Source organism: Eptesicus fuscus, chromosome 3 (genome assembly GCF_027574615.1).
Source record: "Eptesicus fuscus isolate TK198812 chromosome 3, DD_ASM_mEF_20220401, whole genome shotgun sequence".
In the NCBI taxonomy this organism is placed as follows: domain Eukaryota; kingdom Metazoa; phylum Chordata; class Mammalia; order Chiroptera; family Vespertilionidae; genus Eptesicus; species Eptesicus fuscus.
The window spans coordinates 99,872,612-99,896,056 of NC_072475.1; the positions used below are offsets into that span (position 1 = coordinate 99,872,612).

At 39.1% G+C, this 23,445-nt stretch overlaps 1 protein-coding gene across 1 annotated transcript in view; it reads right to left on the reverse strand.

Moving 5' to 3' along the window:
* Positions 1-23,445, reverse strand: part of ROBO2 (roundabout guidance receptor 2) — a 744,230-nt gene that overhangs the window by 310,194 nt on the left and 410,591 nt on the right. The gene's annotated exons all lie outside the window — the stretch shown is intronic.

The following is a 23,445-nucleotide window of genomic DNA, read 5'->3' on the forward strand; positions in this document are numbered from 1 at the left end:
GGGTGCAAAGAGAACACTGTTTCTTGGAGAAGATGGACAACCTTGTTTTTCAACTTTGCTACTTTCTGTCCTTGAATTTCATGAAATAATGGGAGCGACTTTGCAATAAACCAGTTTCTTCTATAAACAATTTGAGCTTTTTTAAAATTACTTGAGACCAAAAGATACATGGACAGAAACAAATAGTAATGTATTTGGTTCTCTGTACTTCATTAGATTCCCCTCAGACTCCAGCAGAGTAGAATTTTATTGATTGCTTGATTGAATACAGAAATAATTTTTCATCAATTTTGAGAGAGGGGAGAAATACTAGTTCACTACTCTCCACTTCCGTTCTATGCTTTATGACTACTTAGGTAGGAGGTGGAACCACAATGACAGCTAAAAATTATGTGGTAAAGCCTGGTCAAGCAGCCAGGTTCATTTATGAAGTGGTGATAAATGTAGCTCCTGGCCTATTTCTAGAATCAGCGAATAAAGAAATAAAACATAGGAAAGAGATTGCATTGTACTTTACATTGTCTCAAACTCAAGAGTAGTAGAGAACACTTTTAAATTCATATTTTGGGTTTAAATAGCCCATTTCCTTCATGATTGAATAGGACTCAAAAATTTGCTTTGTTGTTTTGTCATATAGGTTTCTAATGTTTTCAGATTATCAAAATATTCTCATAGATAACATTTGCTTAGCTGATGTAACTTTAGATTAGTATTTATTGTCATTTTATTTCAACCTCTATATATAAAAGGCTAATATACAAAGTGTCCCCTCAGGAGTTCAACCAGGAGAACGGTTCTGTCACTCGCTATGACATGCACTGACCACCAGGGGGGGAAGCGGGACATGGCGGGCTAACATCTGTGGCAGCGAGGCGCTGAGGGAGTGAGGGAAGGAGGAAGAGAGGAGGTGGGGAGGCAGGGAATCAGATTAGCCCTGATCGCTGGCCAGACCTAGGGACCCTACCCATAAACAAATGTCATGTATTGGGCCTCTATTCTTAAAATAAGTCACAATTCTATAGTATGATTCTAATTTTCTCTTACACAGATATGCAATTTGACACAAAATGCATTGTTCTTATTATACTGTTAATATGAAAATTTTTGCATTAAAATTTCTTGATTTCATGCATATATGCTTTATACAATATAATCCTGATGTACAGTTGTCTAACATGACTAGAAAGCATAAGTATTTCCTGTTATACAACTTTCACCAGCCATAACAAAAACATACAACTTAATTAAAAGCTATGAAAACTGAGCACTGTTGTGAGAACATTCAAATGGACATTACCACTAAAATATCATCTAAGCTGTGATGTGAATGCCTGAAACATAAAATATTTCTAATGTTATATATTACACATCAGATAATTTTGATACTGTATCCCCATTATATTTTACACACTTCCTACAGAGGAAAATAGATTGATCTAAATTAATGAGGAGTACTAGTATGTGTACCTGGTTAGATTAAAAAAGATTAAAACCCAGTAATAGCATTAAAACTGCATGTGCTTCAAAGCTATGCTGTGATTATTTTTATTAAAAAGGTAACATTTGTCTTGTTGTGCTTTCTTGGTAAGTCACAATATTTTTCTCTTCCTGGAATGAGACATCACAGCAAGAATTCAATGATAAGATAAATGCCAAGTTTTTAATGAAAAACCAGCTCAGCTCAACACTGCCAAAAGAACTGGCTAATGGCTGCCTGTAAGGTTAAAAATAGAATATAAAATTAATCTTTTTATATCAAGGATCAATGCAAGCTGAATAGTCAAAATTATTTCTCCTTATTAACCATTATCTTTAATGATTTATTGCATTCTCTATTGATAGTTGAAATTATTCCAGTGAGGTAATTAGCAATCCTTGCAAACACAATGAAGCTGACTAAATGATTCAGGTGAGATGAGTCAGCAATGTACCAGGTGCAGAAACTGCAAGCCTTGCAGTTGGGAAAATTATGGTTTATGAATTAACAACTTGCTGTTATTTCCTTCTCTTTCCATTTTTTGCCACTGGGAGCCAGCAGGCCATCCTCTCCAGGCAATAGCCAGCCTTTCTTTCTTCTGAGACTGAAAACATTTTTCCCTCTCACACTTATCTCCATCAACAAACATTTATTCATGCACACAGGAGTTCAAACTGCAGCTCTACCACATACAAGCTACATGAATTTAAGTAAATTATTTAAGCTCACCTCAATTTCTTTATGGATAAAACAGAGATAATTACACCCATCTCAGGGATATTGTGAGGATTAAAAGAGATAACACATCAAGTGCTTACAATACTACCTAGCACATGATAAATACATATGTACTAGATTTTTTCTAATGAATACTTTCTTTTATTTATTTTTTAAATTTATTTTTTAATTATGGTCAACATACATTATTATATTTGTTCCAGTTGTACACCCCAGTGATTAGACATTATAAAACTTACTAAGTGATCATCCCGTTAAATCTCATATGCATCAGACACCATACATAGTTATTAGAATATTGTTGACTATATTCCTTATGCTGTACTTTACATTCCCATGACTATTCTGTAACTACCCATTTGCACTTTTTAATTCCTTCACTTTTTTCACCCGTCCTCTCAACCCCCTTCTCTTCTGGCAACCATCAAAATTTTCTCCGTATCTATGAGTCTGTTTCTGTTCTATTTCTTTGTTTATTTTATTTTTTAAATTCAATTGACAGATATGTATCTATTGCCCTTTTATTGTTCAGTGTTCATGTTTTTTTTTTTTTTTTTTCTTCTTCTTGAAGAAGATCCTTTAACATATCATGCAATACTGGTTTGATGGTGATGAACTCCTTTAGCCTCACCACCCCCTTGTGTGGCCTCTAGGGCCTCTTAGAAGGTTCAGGACAAGGTCAGCTGCCACCTGTGTTCTTCTGGGGGCCACCCAGCATGAGCTACAAAGTAATCTGCAGATGGCTGCTACTTGTGCTGGCCTTGGAGGTGCCTAGGAGAGGCCAAGCTGTAAACCAAGGCTGTTTGCTACTAGTGTCAAGTCTGGGACCTCTTAGTGAGAGGTACAGGAATGCTGAGGCCAGATGCTGCTTGTTTGAGAGATTTTAGGAAAGTATGAAGCATGAGCCAAGACAAGTTGTTCATATGAAAAAGAAACAGAAGTCATCTTGGATTGGCCCAAAAGTTGGGTGGGTTGGAACCACAAGGGCAGGGTAAACAGTGTGAACCAGGTTAATGGAGACTCATATGGCATCTGCCTGCCAACTCTGTCTGGGAAGGCTCAAATAAGGAACAATGGCCTCTGTCAGCACTTCTGTCTGAGAGAAATCTGCACCCCTGCCCACCCCCCAGTCTCACTCTGATGCCAGAGAGTTCAGTTCCTCCTTGAAGGTCTTTGATGCTTTTTGAGTTGCTGCCCAGCACTGGACTCTAGAGGGAGGGAATCTGAGTAAATCCTGTGTGACCCCCTTAAGGGGAACATCTGTGACTCCAGAAGCCCTGTCTTCCTCAGCCTCAATCACTGCTGGTTTTTACAACCTTTTCATAGCCAGAAGTTATGGAAACTTCTCTTCCTGGCACTAGAACCCCAGGCAGGGGGTTCTGCTTTGGGGCTGGGACACCTTTGCTCCTCAAGGGGGACCTCTACAGCCAAGATTGATTTCTATCTGCCACAGGTGAGTGTGGAAGCAGCCTGTTCTGTGTCTCCACCACTCCTACCAGTCTCCATGTGGCCTCTTCTTCATAGCCGTAGTTGTAGAACTTCTGTTCAGCTAGATTTTAGGCGGTTTCGAATGATGGTTGTTCCATAGTTTAGTTGTAATTTTGATGTGGTTGTGGGAGGATGCCAGTACCACGTTTACCTATCACCACCATCTTGACTGGAAGTAGGTATTTTTATTATTCATTTGGCCCTGTATTTTGAGTAGGAAACTTTCTGTAGTCTGACAATTTTTCTATTAGATACACATTCACGAACAATGGCAGGAGTTAGCCACTCTAACTAATTCCAAATCCACAATTTTTTAGGATTAATTTTGTTACTGTTCCAATGCCTCCACACACTTTCAAATTCATCCCACATATTCCACACAATCTGTCTGACCTGTCCAGTAATCCCATGCACTTTCTTTGTACCAATGACATTTCTAAAGGTTTTAGATCAGGTTTAAATTAAAATGTGAAGTTTGTTAGTAAATAATGAAAGGAATAGAACTCTTAAGAGAGCACAGATTTCAAATATGTTTGTCATAATTTCAATTCAAACTCTTACCTTATATGAATTTTGGAAGCTGAGTTATTCATGTTCATATTTTTTTAGCTTCTTTTTACATTCATACACAGCTTTGTTGGGGGAAAATGTATTAATTTAGTAAATTATTTGAATTTTTAAAGTTGGTTTGAATGCAGCTTTCTTCAGGAAAGCAAAATATTCCTCTCTCCTTCTTTTCCTCCCTTCCTTTATTCTATCCAAATAGTATCAATTATTCTTTTACTCTCTATGAGTGTGTGCATATGTGTGTGTGTGCATACACTTACATTTTATATATACACATATTTATTACATTATATACACATTTAATATTTGTTTGTTTTTTTCTTTTTACAATCAAGAAAAGGAGAGGGATTTTATAACTTAATTTTATAACTGAACATTCTCATTGTTCAAATCTATATACGCCATCTACTTTACACTCCTGATTTCTAAACAGTGTGCATTGTCAACACAACTGATGATCAGGCACCTCAAATAAAGCATACATAGCTGAGTCTCCTTCTACTCCCCCAAATTGCTTGCCATAATCATCCCCATATCTGCTGATGGCTCCTCTGTTGCTAAAGTTAGAAACCCGTAAGCCCAGATCAATCCCTTTCCCTTACATCACAAAGCCAGCAATTCATCAGGCTCTTTCTTCCATCTCTTTCTAGAATCTGCTCATTTCATTTCCACTGTCCTTATACTAGAACAATCCATCATTATTTTTTGTCTGGACAACTAAATAGCCTTCTAACTGCTATTTCTACTCCTTTCTTTCTCCCCTCCAATCCATTCTCAATATGATAATCATAGATATTTTTCAAAAAATATAAACCTATTCATGAATTCCCCTGGGTAAAACTCTTTCATGTTTGTTTATATTTTTATACTAAAAAAAAACAACCAACATTTTAATCCATAGCATGGTCTGCATGACCTGTCCACCCCATCTTCCTCTCATCAGTCTCTTCCCTCATCCATCATGCATTATGAGTTCCTCTCACTGGTCTACAAAAGTTCTTTTAGCTTACAAAGTTCTCACCTAGGACCACTACATATACAATCCTACCTTCCTGCCTAGCATTTTCTTCCTGTTATCTGTATGGGTGTCTCCATCTTTCACCTTGGTCTCAGTTTATATGTTACCCATGCAGACAGAACATCTCTACCCACCTTCTCCACAATACAAACAATGTTTTATTACACCTGTTTAGTTTTCTAAAAATTATTTCAACAAACTTTAATGTATAGATTCATTATTATACTAGAGGCCCGGTGCACGAAATTTGTGCATGGAGGGGGGTTGTCCCTCAGCCCAGCCTTTACCCTCTCCAATCTGGGACCCCTCGAGGGATGTTCGACTGCCCGTTTAGGCCCGATCCCAGGGATCGGGCCTAAACGGGCAGTCGGACATCCCTCTCACAATCCAGGACTGCTGGCTCCCAACTGCTTGCCTGCCTGCCTTCCTGATTGCCCCTAACCGCTTCTGCCTGCCAGCCTGATAACCCCCTAACCACTCTGCTGCCAGCCTGTTTGCCCCCAATTTCCCTCCTCTGCCGGCCTGGTCACCCCTAACTGCCCTCTCCTTCAGGGTTGATCACCTCCAACTTCCATCCCTTGCAGGCCTGGTCCTTCCCAACTGCCCTCCCTTGCAGGCCGGGTGCCTCCCAACTGCCCTCCCCAGCTGGCCATCTTGTGGTGGCCATTTTGTGTCCACATGGGGGCAGCCATCTTTACCACATGGGGGCAGTTATATTGTGTGTTGCAGTGATGATCAATCTGCATATTACTCTTTTATTAGATAGGATAGAGGCCTGGTACAGGGGTGGGGGCCAGCTGGTTTGCCCTGAAGGATGTCCTGGATCAGGTGGGGGTTCCCTTGGGGCGTGGGGCGGTCTGAGCGAGGGGCCTGTGGTGGTTTGTAGGCCGGCCACACCCCCTGGCAACCCAAGTGGAAGCCCAGGTATCTGGAATTTATTTTCCTTCTACAATTGAAACTTTGTAGCCTGGAGCGGAGCCAAGCCTGGGGCTCCCTGCGAGGCCGGCAGCCATTTGTGTTGGGGTTATAATTGAAACTTTGTTGCCTTAAGCGGGTGGGCCCGGCCAGGGTTTGCGGAAAGCTTTGCTTCCCCTGTTGCTGGTGGCAACCCTGGCCTGCTCTCTCAAGCTCCATTCTGCCGCCATTTGTTTGAATTTGTTTACTTTCTATAATTGAAACTTTGTAGCTTGAGTGGAGGCTTAGGCCTGGCAAGGGCAGGTGGAAAGCTTGGCTTCCTCTGTTACCTAGGAAACCTTGCTCTCTATGGCTGTAGCCATCTTGGTTTGGGTGAATTTGCATACTCGCTTCTGATTGGATGGTGGGCGTGGCTTGTGGGTGTGTCGGAGGTATGGTCAATTTGTATATTTGTCTATTATTAGGTAGGATAATTGTTGGTATCTATTTCCCCCCTAATTCAAAGCTTCATAAGGTCAAAGACCATGCCTGTGCTTTATTTATTTATTTTCTTTCTTCTTTTTTTTCCAGAGGCATTTTGATTCAATGATTCTTTTTTTTAAAATTTCTTTATTGATTATGGTGTTACATATGTGTCCTGATTCCCCCATTATCCCCCCTAACCTCCTCATGCCCTCACCCCCCTGTTGTCTGTGTCCATTGGTTAGGCTTATATGCATGCATACAAGTCCTTTGGTTGATCTCTCCCCCTTACCCTCACCCTCCCCTACTTTCCCTCTGAGGTTTAATGGTCTGATCAATGTTTCTCTGTCTCTGGATCTATTTTTGTTCATCAGTTTATGTCGTTTATTATATTCCATATAAATGAGTGAGATCATGTGATATTTATCTTTCTCTGCCTGACTTATTTCACTTAGCATAATGCTCTCCAGTTCCATCCATGCTGTTGCAAATGGTAAGAACACCTTCTTTTTTACCACAGCATAGTATTCCATTATGTAGATGTACCACAGTGTTTTAATCCACTCATCTGCTGATGGGCACTTAGGCTATTTCCAAATCTTAGCTATGGTAAATTGTGCTGCTATGAACATAGGGGTGCATATATCCTTTCTGATTGGTGTTTCTAGTTTCTTGGGGTATATTCCTAGAAGTGGGATCACTGGGTCAAATGGGAGTTCCATTTTTAGTTTTCTGAGGAAACTCCATACTGTTCTCCACAGTGGCTGCACCAGTCTGCATTCCCATCACCAGTGCATGAGGGTTCCTTTTCTCTGCATCCTCGCCAGCAATTGTCATTTGTGGATTTGTTGATGATAGCCATTCTGACAGGTGTGATATGGTACCTCATTGTCATTTTGATTTGCATCTCTGGGATGATTAGTGACTTTGAGCAGGTTTTCATATGTCTCTTGGCCTTCCTTCTGTCTTCTTTTGAAAAGTATATATTTAGGTCCGTTGCCCATTTTTTTATTGGGTTGTTTATCTTCCTTTTATTAAGTTGTATGAGTTCCCTGTAAATGTTGGAGATTAAACCCTTATCGGTGATAACATTGGCAAATATGTTCTCCCATGCAGTGGGATTTCTTGTTGTTTTGTTGATTGTTTCTTTTGCTGTACAGAAGCTTTTTATTTTGATGTAGTCCCATTTGTTTATTTTCTCTTTAGTTTCCATTGCCCTAGGAGCAGTATCAGTGAAGAAATTGCTTCAGCATATGTCTGAGATTTTGCTACCTATGGATTCCTCTAGTATTTTTATGGTTTCCTGTCTTATGTTTAAGTCCTTTATCCATTTTGAGTTTATTTTTATTATTTATTTTCTTGTCATCACAACCCTGACAGGTAGCATGCTGCCCTACATGTGGTGAGCACTCAATAACTCAATAAATGGTTAAGTGAATTAAAAATGACTCATTAGAAGAATCATTTTCCAACTTGTTGCCCTTCGCTCAAATATTAGCCTATTAGCCATGCGTATTAGTTTAGTGTATATGTATACACACACACACACACACACACACACACTAGAGGCCCAGTGCACGAAATTCCTGCACTGCGGGTGGGTGTAGGTGGGTTCGGTCCCTCAACCCGGCCTGTGCCCTCTTGCAGGCCAGGACCCCTCAAGGGATGTCCGCTTGCTCGCTTAGGCCCGATCCCTGTCGGGCCTAAGTGGACATCCCTCTTGCAGTCCAGGACCCCTCGCTCCTTACCATCTGCCTGCTTGCTGATCCCTACTGCTCAGCTTGATGCTCCTTAGTGCTGCTGCTGAGGCTCCTGCCAAGGCCGCTGTACTCACCAGCCATGAGCCCTGCTTCTGGCTGAGCAGTGCTCCCCCTGTGGGAGCACACTGACCACCAGGGGGCAGCTCCTGCATTGAGCATCTGCCTCCTGGTGGTCAGTTCATAGCAACCAGTCATTTCACTGTTCAGTCGATTTGCATATTAGGGTTATAGTATATAGGATAGGTTATTGAATGTGAACAGTAAATGAAAAATAAAATTTAAGAAAGAACCAAATAAAATTTTAGATCTGAAAATTTATATATATGTGTGTGTATGTGTGTGTATATATATATATATATATATATATATATATATATATATATATATATAATTCTCACCTGAGGATTTTTTTAAAATTGATTTTTAGAGAGAGAAACGTCCATGTGACAGAGAAATACCAGTCGGCTGCCTCTGCACGTGCTGACCCACCAGGATCTAACCTGAACCTAAGTATGTGCCCTAACCTAGAATCCAACAGGAAATTCTTTGGTGTACAGGTTGAAACTCCAACCAATTGAGCCACCTGGCCAGAGCAATTTGAAAAAATAAAATTTTTAAGTGTACCTCCAGGCCCTGGTTGGTGTGGATCAGTAGTTAGAGTGTCCTCCCATGCACCAAAGGGTCATGGGTTCGATTCCAGGTGAGGGCACATACACAAGCTGTGGGTTCCATCCCTTGGGCAACTGATTGATGTTTCTCTTTCTCTTTCCTTCTCCCTTCCTCTCTCTCTAGAATCAATGAAAAAGAACATATCCTTAGAGGAGGACTTAAAAAGAAAAAAATGCTGGTTTGGTTCAGTGGGTAGTGCTGCAGGCGGACTGATGGGTACCAGGTTGGATTCCGATCAAGGGCACGTAACTGGGTTGCAGGCTCAATCCGGGGCCCTGGTTGGGTATTCAACAAGAGGCAACCAATTGATGTCTCTCACATTAGTTTCTGTATTTCTCCCTCCCTTCCACTCTCTTTTAAAAAAAAAAAAATCAATGGAAAAATGTCCTCAGGTGAGGATTAACCAAAACAAACAAACAAACACCCATCCCCAGTGTGATTATTGAAGGAACATATGAAGTATTTGTTGAATGAATGGGAAGGGATGGGACTTCGCTTTCTAACTGTTTTAGCAACTCTGCAAGCCAGAGGGTTTATTTTTAATTTTAATTTTTATTGATTGATTATTTTAGAGAGAGGAAGGGAGCGAGAGAAACACCAGTGTGTTGTTCCACTTATCATGCTCTCTTTGGTTGCTCTTGTCTGTGCCCTGACCAGGGATCCACCCCCGCAGCCTTGCTGTATCAGGAGGAGGTTCTAACTCACTGCGCTGCGGGCTGCCTGTCAGGGCCCCTCAACAAAACCCCTCTGGGTGCCCTGGCCCTGCTGTGGGCCGAGCTCCTCCGCCACAGCAAAGGTTTGGGTTCCATTCTGTCAGGGCACCTACTTAGGTTTTGGGTTTGATCCCTGGTCAGGGCTGACTGCTGCTCAGGAAGTGACCGAGGACCATTGAGGTCCATGTGCTCTAGTCATTCGGTGGGGAGCTGGGGTTCCATTGCCGACATGGCCAACTCTGATCCCCACTACCCCCGGTCCTCCATCGAGGACGACTTCAACTATGGCAGCTGCGTGACCTCCACTAGTGTACATATCCACATGGGTAGGTCGCCCGCTCCGTGGCTTGCCAGGCCTGGCTGCTGTGCAGTCGCCCGGGAGGCAGATTTCCAGGTTCCCAGGGAGAGCGCCCTCCGTGCCAGACTCCCAGAGAGAGTGGGGTCCCGGAGGGAAAGCACTTCGCTCCGCCTCCCTTCGGGGCTCCCGGGCCGGAGCCCCCGTCCTGCACAGGGCTCAGGCAGGCCTCCTAGCTGGGTGCTAAGAAAATGAAACTGGAGCCCTTCCTCCTTGAACCCTGTTGTCTTTGATGCAGAAAGGGACAGATGAAAGCCTCAGCAGCCTTACTGGGGCAGGCTGCGCGTGCTGCCTGCTGATTGGTCGTTACTGTGATGGCGTCCCGGACAATTGGCATATTCCTCTATTATTAGTATAGATATAAGTAATTTGAAGGCTATCTGTTGGTGACTTTTCTTAGGAGAATGTTAGAGCCATGGCTCTAAGCTTCTATTAGCTATGTATGTCATGCTGTGCACAAAGCTGAGTACATGGGAAGATCTCACAAACCCGAAAATACAGTGTCAAGGGGATATTCCTTTCTACCAACTCCCCCCCAGGCCTCCTCCTAATGACATCACACACAAAAGCACATACATGTATAGTGTTCATATTTATCTCTAAGAAATATACAGGAGAAGTGAGCTCTCTACACCTCCTCAGTATTTTCTAAAGTTGACGGAAATAATACAATAGAAATGAAAAGAAAAAGAAGAAAAAAACCCTTTATATTACCAAGTGTGCAAGGCCAGTTGCTTTAGTAAAAGTAGGAATATATTTATGTGTAAACCACATCTGAGATTACAATTAATTTTCTACCCTGTACTTACTTTTAATCTAATATCAAAATCAGAAGCCATGAAGTACATATCAGAGGGCTAAAACCATATACTTTTTAAGGACATGAGAACAACCATTGACTAATTTAATATTCTCTTTGCTCACTCTTCTACACACATTTTAGGCATATTTCCTCAATGTTCTGCTCATGCCATTCCACATGCATTCTCCCATTTCCTCTGCCTGTCTGAAATCTTCCCCATCCCTCAAGATTCATTTTAAATCCCAGTTCTACAAAATCTTTACTGATCATCACTGCCTAGAGTTACCCCAGAGTTACTACAGGTGTCCCCACTTATTTATGGTTTGTCTTTTTGTGGTTTCAGTTACCTACAGTTAAATGATAATTTCCAAAAACATTAAATAGAAAATTCCAGAAATAAGCAATTAGTAAGTTTTAAATTTCATGCCTTTCTGAGTAACAAGATGAAATCTCACACCATTGCACTCCATACTGTCTATGCTCCTTGCCCATTAGTCAGTAGCCTATGGCTATTAACTTGGTTATCAGAGAGAAAGAGAAATAGAGAGAGAGAGACTACATTCATAAAACTTTTTAACTTTAATTACAGTGTATTGTTATAATTGTTCTATTTTATTATTAGTTGTTTATCTCTTACTGTGCCTAATTTATAAATTAAACTTCATAAATAGTATGTGTGTATAGAAAAATAAAATATACATATTATTTATATAACAATGTATATCTATAAATTATATGCATATAATATATGGCCTAGGGTTGAGGGCCAAGGGTTGAGGCTTTCACTGGGAGTCTTGGAATGTATTCTTCAAGGATAAGGAGGGATGATGGGGAAATCAAGTTGGTATAGAATAAGATAGGAGATTAGGGGGCACAGATATTCAAGCAAAGAAATATAGTATATCTGCCTAATTTTAGATAATGATTAATATTTTGCTTATACTATTCAGCTCTAAGTCAACTCTTAAAGAACACTGACCAGCTATTATTATGAGCCTCAGTTTTCTCATCTGTAAAATAAGGAGCAGAAGTAGAAAATCCACAAGATCTAATCCAGTTCAAAACATGTTGTTACTGAATTATTAACAGATTCATACACCCATTCATTCAACACTTGCTTAGTTCTTGTCAGATGGCAATCATGTCAATTAACTATATAGATGCAAGTATGTTATGGCATCAACTCTCAAGGATTCAAGTATGTTATAATACTACTCTGGGAGAATTACATTTCAGTAAGGAGAAAGGTAGGGTAAGGATATATGAAATCACATACTATAGGAAGTATCCACACATTGAAGTATTTTAAATTTTAAATGGTGTGTAATTAATCATGCAGTGTCTAACTCACTCTATGAATTTCAAGGATGATATGAGCATATAGTGCTCTAGCTGAGACTGTTCAGATGAAAAACAGGTATTCTCTTCAGACAAAGTCAGGGAGGACTTTCATGAAGAGGGACAAACAAGGAGAGAGGCACAGAGGAAGAGTAGGATATTAAGTAAAATTATATTTGTACTTATATTAAGTTAATAACAGTTTAAAATGGGCAATTTCATATATTTCAAACTGGTAGCACCTTAGTAATTATTTAAAATTTTACTAACAGTATTTGTTGTTCTGTATATATCACTTATGTCTTGATTCTGCTATTACTTTGAAAGATTGTAGCATGAAAGGTCCATTTCTTATATAATAATGTCATTGAATTGGATATAGTAGCTACTCAATAAATATATAATATAACTGATTTAGACTTTGCAAGTAATTTATCTAAATAGCATTATAGAGACTACATCAGTAAGGTTAAAAAAACCTTGTTTAATAAACTGGTTAAAAAGGCTAGGTTCTCATTTCTGAATTACTATACATTTTGATGATTTTTGCCTAATAAGTAATAGAAAAACGTTATTTACATCAGCACAGTATTATATTTCAACTAATCCCAGGAAATATGCTTTTTTAATCACTGAACTTCCAGACTGTAAAATTCTGACTGCCACAGAGAATATAATTACACTATATATAGTGCAACTGGGAATTGGTAAATAATGAAAAATAGTAATTTACATAAAAGACCCAATGATTGCCTTCCAGTGGTATACCAGATCTCTAAAAGTGAACAAAGTGTTTTATTCAAAAGGTACTTGAGTATTCATAAATGAGAGCACATTATTTCCTAAGCTTTCTACACTTCTATAAAAAGTCATATAATTATATAATCATAGGCTGACACATCCATGAAAAATAGGTCCAAATCACTGTGAGTGGCCAAGCGTGCTGCATGCTTCAGCAATAAATACGGAGTAATTCAATGAGAGGAGGTCAGATAAATGTAAAGAAACATATTAGCTATGGTTGTGGGAAAATATTAAGATAATCATTTTTAAATCCATGCTTGAAATGCAGTTCTACTTAGATAATACTGTGGTTCAATATCATTGAGCTGACTATAATTTTTGACACAGCAGTTTGGGAACTGATTGATTCCAGAGTCAAACTTCTATCTTAGGAAGACATGGCAAAGACATGTAAAAAATGTGTGCTGAATGCCCACCATATGCAACAATTTATGCCAGAAACAATTTAACCACTACCTACATAATCACCTTGTATAGCAAAAAGGTATGTATTATCTAGAAATGCTTTCTTAGCCTTCATGTCTATTTCTGGGAAAGGTTGTCTTGGCACCAAAAGTTATAGTGGGTATAGTGGGGAATTGAAAGGTGTAAAATGTCAAATGTAAGCACCTTCTAATCCCTTATTTATTCTATACCAGCTTGATTTCACTTTCAGACCACTACCATGAAACTGCAGTTACTGTGTGGTTAAGACTGACGCTGCAATTAGGTAAATGGCTTCTTGACTTTTGCTACTCATCAGCCAATGTTGGCACTTTCCCTGGTGCTGCCTCAGCATTTAAAATTCCCAGAAGAATATAAAGCAAAGTGTCCATTAAATTCAAGAAAACAAATCAGCACATTAATGTAATCTTTCATAATACTATTTCTAATCCATTCAAATGAATTTTGATGAACTTCAAATTAGAGAAGTTTATATTAATGTCATCCTATATAATAAAAGCCTAATATGCTAAATGTCTGGTCGTCCTGTCTGCCTTTCAACCAATCTAAGTGTAATATGCTAAGGATATGCTAAGGCTGCTCAACCGCTCACTATGATGTGCACTGACCACCAGGGCGCAGACAGTCGACCGGTAGGTTAGCTTGCTGCTGGGGTCCGGCTGATCGGGACTGAGTGAGACGGGTTGGACATGCCCTGGAGCCCTCCCTGGATCCCTCCTCGGCCTTGATTGTGCACTGATGGGGTCCCTCAGCCTGGTCTACACCCTCTTGAAATCTGGGACCCCTCGGGGGATGTTGGAGAGCCAGTTTTGGCCCGATCTCACAGGCCAGGCTGAGGGACACCACTGGTGCACAAATTTGTGCACCGGGCCTCTAGTTAATATATAGAAAAGATAATATTTTTATCAGGAGATATTATTTTCTAATTTAAAACTATTTAAAGTTTATATACTATATTTGCTCATTATAATAAAAATTTTACTTAAACTTTCGAAAATAAGACAACCAATGGATTATTATTAATCCCTACTGATCCACTTTCATTTTTCTACTAGAGGCACGATGCACGAAATTCTGCAAGAGTAGGCCTTCCTTCCCCTGGCTGCTGACACCAGCTTCCCCGGACCCAGGCTTCCCTTGCAGCACCAGCTTCGTCCAGAAGGTCCTCTGGAAGGACATCCAGTCTAATTAGCATATTATGTTTTTATTATTATAGATTTCTACTTGTCATTTTTCTCTTTTATTTCTACTTTAATTAACTTATTTCTATAAGGTTTTTAACAGTATTATGCTCACTGAAGGTGCTCACTAGTTCAATGCTTTTTTATCATTTCATTTTTTTATTATTTAAATTGATTTGGGTAACATTGGTTAATAACATTATATACATTTCAGGTGTACAACTGTGTAAAATCACATCTGTATACTGTATTTTGTGTTCATCACAAGAAGTCTAGTCATTTTCTGTCATTTTGAGGAGTAAAACCTAAGTCCCAATAAAAAAAAAAGTGCATAAACAGAACATTTCCTTGAAACTATTAAGCAAAATTTTGTGGACTTTTCTCCCATTTATTCTTATAATATTATATGAGCAAACTTTTACAAAGCATTAATCCCTATTATTATAGAAATATTCTTACATATACATTCATACTGGTGTTGCATTAGTCTCTGTCAAATAATATTACAGCATCATGTTGAAAATGGTGACAGAAAGTAAAGATGCTATACTAGTATATAGTCAGCTTTAGGTGAAAACTTAAAATGAAACTTCTCTGTGTTTGTCATAATGTATATATCAATGAGATGGCTAATTGTGTAAAACACAAATATATAAAAATAACATACATTTAAAAAGCAGATAATACTAAATATTTACATAAAAACAAATACCCCATGATATTCCCAGACATATCTAATCCACAAAATAACTCTGTATTACAGATGACAAAACTAAGACTCCAGAGGGGTAAAGAGCATGCCCACAGGGCAAATTATGGAGGAGGCCATCTTCCGCCTTACATCTATGTAATTAGAAAGCCTGTGATTTTTTTCTTTCTATATTATACTGTCTTGTCTTATAGACTATTTTAAAGAATTATAGAGACTGGAGTGTGAAAGGGGTGATTTGGAAATTCTAATAGTAGTTTGACATTTAGTTTGTAGGACTGGGGACACATATAATCACACATTAAAGGTAAATTGCCAATGGGGGAAAATGTACCTAAATCTACTTCGAGTAGGCTAAGGCAGTACTGTAGCCTTGGAGTACAGCAATGTGGCCTGCAGCAAAGAAAATCATCTAGAATGCCTCAATTTCAAACTTATCTCTCTAAACTATCTCCACTCTTCATTTTAGAAGGGCATCTTCAAAGCAGTGGAATCTGGTAGCTTAAAAGGAACCTCAAGCACAGCAGGAGTTAACTAATGGCACATATTTTCTATATGAATATCTGACCAGTTTAATTTCCTTTTAAAGATGGAATCACAGTGACAGACAACACATTTGGTAAAGCTTCAATCCCGCCCATTTGGCTGAAATCATTAGAGGAGCAGGTGGCTTTCATTCTGTTGGATGTTTCCCAGTTGTACAGCTGCTAAATGGGAAGCAATGAGAGCAGACACTCCTAGAAAGATGTGTGCCCAGGAAATTTGGCCCTATTGGTAGATCCAGTCCCATTAAATGTGAAGGCTTCTTTCTGAATAACAAGAGACAGACCAAATTCTACCTTTCCATTTTATTTAATTTAATTTAATTTTTTTTATATATATACTTTATTGATTTTTTACAGAGAGGAAGAGAGAGGGATAGAGAGTTAGAAACATCGACCAGCTGCCTCCTGCACACCCCCTACTGGGGATGTGCCCACAACCAAGGTACATGCCCTTGACCGGAATCGAACCTGGGACCCTTCAGTCCGCAGGCCGATGCTCTATCCACTGAGACAAACCGGTTAGGGCCATTTTATTTAATTTTGAGAGACACATAATAATACCATATACATTTACATATTTAAACTTATTAAAAAGCATTTTAAAACAAGGACTCTTCAAACATATTGATTCAGTTAACGTAAACTAGTCTATAAAGTAATTACCTTAAGTATTTACTTAATACTATTCTTTAGACTGCAAATTTATTAAGCCACTGCAGACTGAGATCAGTCTTTATTTTGTGTTTTGTTTGTTTGTTTTTTGTGTGTGTGTTTTAAGGCAGAGTGATATTTTGAATACCCATATTTAACTTAGAGCACTAGTTCTTAGGTATTTAGTATTAAAGAATTTTCCTGGATATTTGTTTAAAATAAAGATTGCCTCAGCCTGTTCCCTGAGACTTAGATTTGGAAGATGTGGGGCTGGGCACAGTGATCTTCTTTACTTTTATACTGTTCCTCCAACCACTGTTTTTAGGAAAGCCCTATGGAGATTAGGCTTAAGAAATACCAGCCTGACAAGGCAACACAACAACTTTAGTCCCAGCATAGAAATAAAGTTATTTTCGAGGAATACTTGATGTATTTTCCTTTTTACAAATATTCATTTACTTATAATGGCATTTCATATTAAACTCTACATTATCAAAGGAAGTTTTCAATGTCAACAGTAGGATTTCAAAGATATGTATACTACAGCTTTTACTTTAATTATCATCGTAAATGGGCACATAATATTTTTATATTGTGTAATGGGTACACAGAAAGTACAACAATTTGGTTGTTTATAATATACAGAGTTCTATTTCTTCTATCACATACCACACTATCATTATAGTATTAATACCTATGCATTATTTCGGTTTCTTTTTCAATTTTCATAGTAATATATGTTCTTATGTTAAATTTATTTTATTATTATTCTGCTTATCTCATGTACATGTTTGCAGATACCATCATTAATTCACCTTTTTATGTCTCAGTTTTCTTATCTCTACTAAGATCATGCTAGTACCACCATTAATGTGAGGATTAAATGAGATAATATACATAAAATACCTATTTGTGTTCAATACATGAGAGCTATTGTAAATAATATTTACTATTATTTTGTTAGGTCAGTGTGGCTCTGTAAGCTGGCAAAGTGTGATTTAAGGTCTTCAATGATAGGATATTATTGAAAGCACACATATGAGTTTATGTTGCCTTAGAAGACCCTTACAGTATCTACCTCTTTCCTTTCAGAAATAAATAAAAACAATAAATAGTGAGAACTTGTCATTTCTCAAGAGTAGGTATAGAACAATTTCAGCCTTAGAGCCTCCAGAAGGAATCAAATCTTAATCTTGGACTTTTGACCTCCTGAACTGAGAGAAAATAAATTTCCTTTTTTAAAATATATTTTTTTATTGATTTCAGAGAGGAAGGGAGAGGAAGAGAGAGAGATAGAAGCATCAATGATGAGAGATAATCATTAATTGGCTGCCTCCTGCATGCCTCCTACCGGGGATCGAGTGCACAACCAGGGCATGTGCCTTTGACCGAAATTGAACCCAGGACCCTTCAGTCTGCAGATCCACCCTCTCTCACTGAGGCAAACCGGCTAGGGCTGAACTTCTTTTTTAAGCCATCAGTTTACACTCATTTGTTCAGACGGTGCTAGGAAATAAGTGAACCCATTATTCCTTTCTCCAACCCTCCTTTTTTCAACTATAAAGAGCTCCTCTTTCATCCTTCATGGCATATGTGATAAGCCACCTTTCATGAAGCTTTCTTGAATGAGTTTATTATCTCATTTTCCTTTGTGTTCTCACAACTTATAATTAAACAAAAAGGTCTACAATGAAAAATATTATGTTCTATTTTGTTTTGTTATTTAATGTTTTTCTCTATAATAGTACTAGTACTTGTAAATTACACTTTATCAACAAAACTGTTCAAGTACTATACCCATTCCATGCTAGACCAAGGTGGCATTGCTTCAGAGACACTCGAGTTGTCAAAAGGCTGCTGTGACTTTTCATACACCTCTACATAGGTGAGAAATTCAGATAAGGATTTTCATTTCAGTGGACTAGTAACATTGTTCAAGGTAAGAATATAATTTTTTTAAAAAAAACTTGAGGTAGCAACAGGGATTACTTGTTAGTTCAATTTGTACATTCATTCTTTATTTTATCCTGCCAAAAAAAAAAAAAAAAAAAAAAACCTCCACTTTAAGCAAATATTGGTTATCTAATTGATTAAAATATTAAAACTAATTAAAAGAATAATTTTATAAGAGAATGTGAAGTGAAAAAAATTAAATACACTAACAGTAAAGACAATTAGTGTATTTACCATGATTACACACTAAATTTAGCTTTAAGTTTTCTGAGGGGTAAGAAGGGGGTTGGATTGCATTGAGTATATATTATTTCACAATGAAAATTAATCATAACAAATTCATGTTATAATCAACCTGCTGTTGGTACTATTTTCTGAGTATGAGAATATTATCCTATATAATAAAACCCTAATACGCAAATCTACCGAACAGCAGAACGACTGATTGCTATGATGCACACTGACAACCAGGGGGCAGATGATCAACTCAGGAGGAGCACCACTAAGCCAGAAGCCAGGCTCACAGATGGCGAGAGCAGCGGCAGTGGTGGGAGCCTCTCCCACCTTTGCTGTAGGTGGGTGGTAAGGAGCAAGGGATCCCAGACTGTGAGAGCCCCAGACTGTGAGAGGGATGTCCCAGGGGGATTGGGCCTAAGCTGGCAGGTGGCCATCCATCAAGGGGTCCCAGATTGTGAGGGGGTACAGGCTGGGCTGAGGGACCACCCCACCCAGTGCACAAATTTTGTGCACCGGGCCTCAAGTAATAGTCTATATATATAAAAAGCCTGTGTCTGTGACGACCAAGACGGCCAAACGACCGGTCACCATGCAGTGCTAGCACAGAAACCGAACAATCAGAACCTAATCTGGGTGAACTGCAAAGGCAGTTCCTTCACGGAGCTCACACTGTAAGAAGGTTAGGTCAGGAATGAGAATTCAAAATTGACACCAGCACAGACCTGAGGTGCCGCTTCTCAGAGCAGCCAGGGAAACACCCAGTAGTGGACTGGGGGCGTGACTGACGGGCTGGCACTGATGTGAAGGCGGGGCTATTCTGGACTTCCCAGAGGAGCCAATGGCTGTCTAGAATGCAGAGCTTTTGATACTGACTGGGATAGAAACTGACCAATCAGAACCTAATCTGGGTGAACTGCGAAGGCAGAATCTAAGGTGGGGGCTGAGGAGGGGTTTTAAGGGCAACAACTGTTTGGTGTAAGGTGGAAGAATATGTTTCAATTTTTTAATAACCGGTTTGACAGTATAGTGCATATGGTTGGCTATCAGTCCAGATATAGGAGTTATGTATTTTTGTCTGCCAAGAGCATCTCCTCTTGCTGAAAAAGTCTTTTCCCCGCATTTAACCAATCCTATTCTTTATAATCTATCTATATTAATAAAAGGGTAATATGCTAATTAGACCAGTCAACTGGCCATCTTCCATACTTCCAACTTCCTTCTGGACAAAGCCACGGTTGCAGGGGCCGAGGCAGAGGTAGTTCGGGTTTATTAGGCTTAGGGGAGAGATCAGGCTGGCAGGGGGTTAGGGGCAATTAGGCCAGCAGAGGAGGACACTTGGGGGTGACCAGGCCAGCAAGGGAGGGCAGTTGGGAGCGACCAGGCTGGCAGGAGAGTGCCATTGGGGGCAACCAAACAGGCAGACAGAGATGATTACGGACAATCAGTCAGGCAGGGGAGCAGTTAGGGGCATTAGGCAGGCAGGCAGGTGAGTGGTTAGGAGTCAGTGGTCCTGGATTGTGAGAGGGATGTCTGATTGCCAGTTTAGGCCCCTGTGGGATCGGGCCTAAATTTGCAGTTGGACATCCCAAGAGGGGTCCCAGATTGGAGAGGGTGCAGGCTGGGCTGAAGGATTTCCCCCACCCCCTCCCCCACCCGTGAACAAATTTTGTGCACGAGGCCTCTAGTATAATTAGAAAACAGGAAAAAAAACATGGCATGTCATGGCATTTTTTAGTTAGAATGAATGCACTAACTTTTAAAGTTTTACAACATATCAAATCCAGAGACTAGAAAGAATCAATGTGGTCTTTGTAGATTGGTCAAATAAGCACTTTATTCTGTCATTAAAAGGTCTTTGTATATAATTAATGACTTAGACAATGCAATCGGGAGTAATGCAATAAATGTATGTTTTAATGAAGTTCTTGGAAATCTTAAAACTATGCCCCAAAGCATTTTTCACGAGACACATAACCTAGGAAGGAAAATGTTATCTTTAAGTAGATTATGTCTTATCTTTATGATATATTGCTCCCACACTTCCTTTTTAACCATCTTTCCAGCTTTTTAAAAAAAATAGTTGATGATTAAATGTGAATACATGTAGCAAAGTAGAAAGTAAAATATTTTGGAAAATCTTATAACTTAGAAAAATACTTTGATCAAGAAAATGTGGTTACCCTACATTAAAATATTGGAAATCCTTGATTTTGCTTATTAAATAATGAATTTGTTCTTCACCATTGATAAATCCAAGGTCCACTAAAGAAAAAGTTGTTATAGAAACAAATTCCAGACTTTATACCTGCTTGAAATGATCTAACACTCAACATGCACATAAGTGAACTCACGTTTTCCTTACCGAAACCTCTCGTCCTCAGTATCTTCTATCTTGACAAGAAACATCAACTTAAAATTTTTACCCAAAACAGAATATCATAGTCATTTTATTACTTTCCAAGGACGTCTCAAAGTTCTGTTTTTCTTTCCCTAAGAAAACATATTAGAATCTATCACCTCCTCTCAATCTCTAGTACCATTCCCTTGTCACTTTCTTATGTTTTCTTCAACTGTTGCAGAGGATACCTAATGTTTTATGACCTCCAGTCTTGGCCAATCCCTGCTCCACAGAGCTATAAGATTTAGCTTTCTGTATTTCAGACATGATTATGAAACTGTTGATGTTTATAGAATACTAGAGGCCCATTGCATGAAGATTCGTGCAATAGGCCTTCCTTCCCCTGGCTGCCGGCACCGGTTTTCCTCTGGCACTTGGGACCCAGGCCTTCGCTGTGGCTGCAACGGAGAAGCCAAGCTTCTTCAGTCTTTAGTCATCAGTCTTCAGTCATCTTCAGTCTTCAGTTTTCGCTCCGCACCTGCGTATGCAAATTAACCCTCCATCTTTATTGGGTTAATTTGCATACTCACTCCTGACTGGCTGGTGGGAGTCATGGAGGTATAGTCAGTTTGCATATTTTTCTTTTATTAGTGTATATTATCCACACTCTTTAGGATAAGATACATTCCCTATGATTCTAATCTCCCTGCCCAGGCTTAACTCCTGCTTCTCCCTTTGTTTTAGAACTTTTCAAAACCCTAACGCTTCCCTGGCAAAGTTGAGCATTTACTCTTCTGTTTTCCTGTAACAGTGTTATTTTTCTCTGGTTCAGCAGTTGTAAACATCTGATACTAATTACAATAATAGTTAACATATGCCCTGAATATTCCTGGATGGCTCTCATGTTAAATATTTTCCCTTTTGTCAGCCCATGGGTGGGGTGATCAGTCCTGATTTTTATTTAGGAAATATTGTCATCATACCTGTGGCTTGTCCTACCAGATAGGCAGCTCCCTGAAGGCAGGGTTGGGGTCTTAGTAATCATTGTTTAATTAAACCAAACTGGAAAAGGAATTCTCTATTTATAAGAGTTGACTATAAAAGGAGCCATATGTAATAGATTCCCTGAAATCTCAACACTGTCTGGAAATCTATTCTCTTCCAACACAATGCACTGTTCCTCTACAAGTGAAAAAATGATCTTCCATCATGAATTACACTCAATGGAAACCAAATATATGTAATTATCCACCTCCTTTACCCATATGACTGCATCTGGGCCCATTATTTACCTTCTCTCATGACAATGCATGAACTATGTGTCTAGATTAGAGCAACTTCTCTTGTGCCTATCTCCTATCTCTTCTACCCCTCTCCCTTGTGTATTATAAATTTCCCCCTTTTTACTAGATGATTTCCATAGTATGCAGACATGGTTTTTAAATCCCATTTAAAACAAACAAGCAAACAAACAAACAAACAAAAACTCTCTCTAGATACTCTCCATTTCTCTCTTCTCTGTACTACAGGACTTTGGGAGTTCCACCCTTACTTGCTATCTCTAATTTCTCTTCTCCCATTCTCTCTTAAACCTTTCAATAAAGACTCCCCCTGACACTACTACTCCAGCAAAATTTCTCCTACAGTGGTTACCTATGATAACCTCCACATTGCCATATCCAATGGTCAGTTCTTCTTGTTCTTCTTCCTGGACCCTTTAATAGCATCTGATACAATTGAACTTTTTCTCTATGTTTAAACATTAGGATAACATATACATTCAATTTTCTGCCTATTATCTAACAGCGTTTCTCAGTTTTCTGCTGGGCTAGGTTGTTGCATATCAGTTTGAGATGATTTCTACTTTATGACACAAAATGAAGTTGTTTTTAAGAGTAAAGTTATTTTGATATAAGAACAAAGTAAGATATGTCAGGATGTCATCATTTCATGTGTTGTGGTTGTAAAGCACTCAGCAGTTGGGGATGCCACAAGGATCTTATCAATAAAGAAACATCTGGAGAAGCATCTAGAGATAAGGGACAATTGGAGTATAAACCCGAGTTTATAAAGACTACTTTAGAATTTCACTCTGCTGATCTAGATAACTCCCCAAAGACCTATGGGGCATTAGCTCCTGGCAGGGTGAAGACTACCCTTATGGGACAGTGGGGGTGTTACATGTTGTAGCTGCCCTTGAAAGAAGATCAGCTTGCCCACTAAGGCCAATGCTCTCATTGTGTAACTATGTGCCCTAGTAAAAAAGGGACTTCCGTTTTTT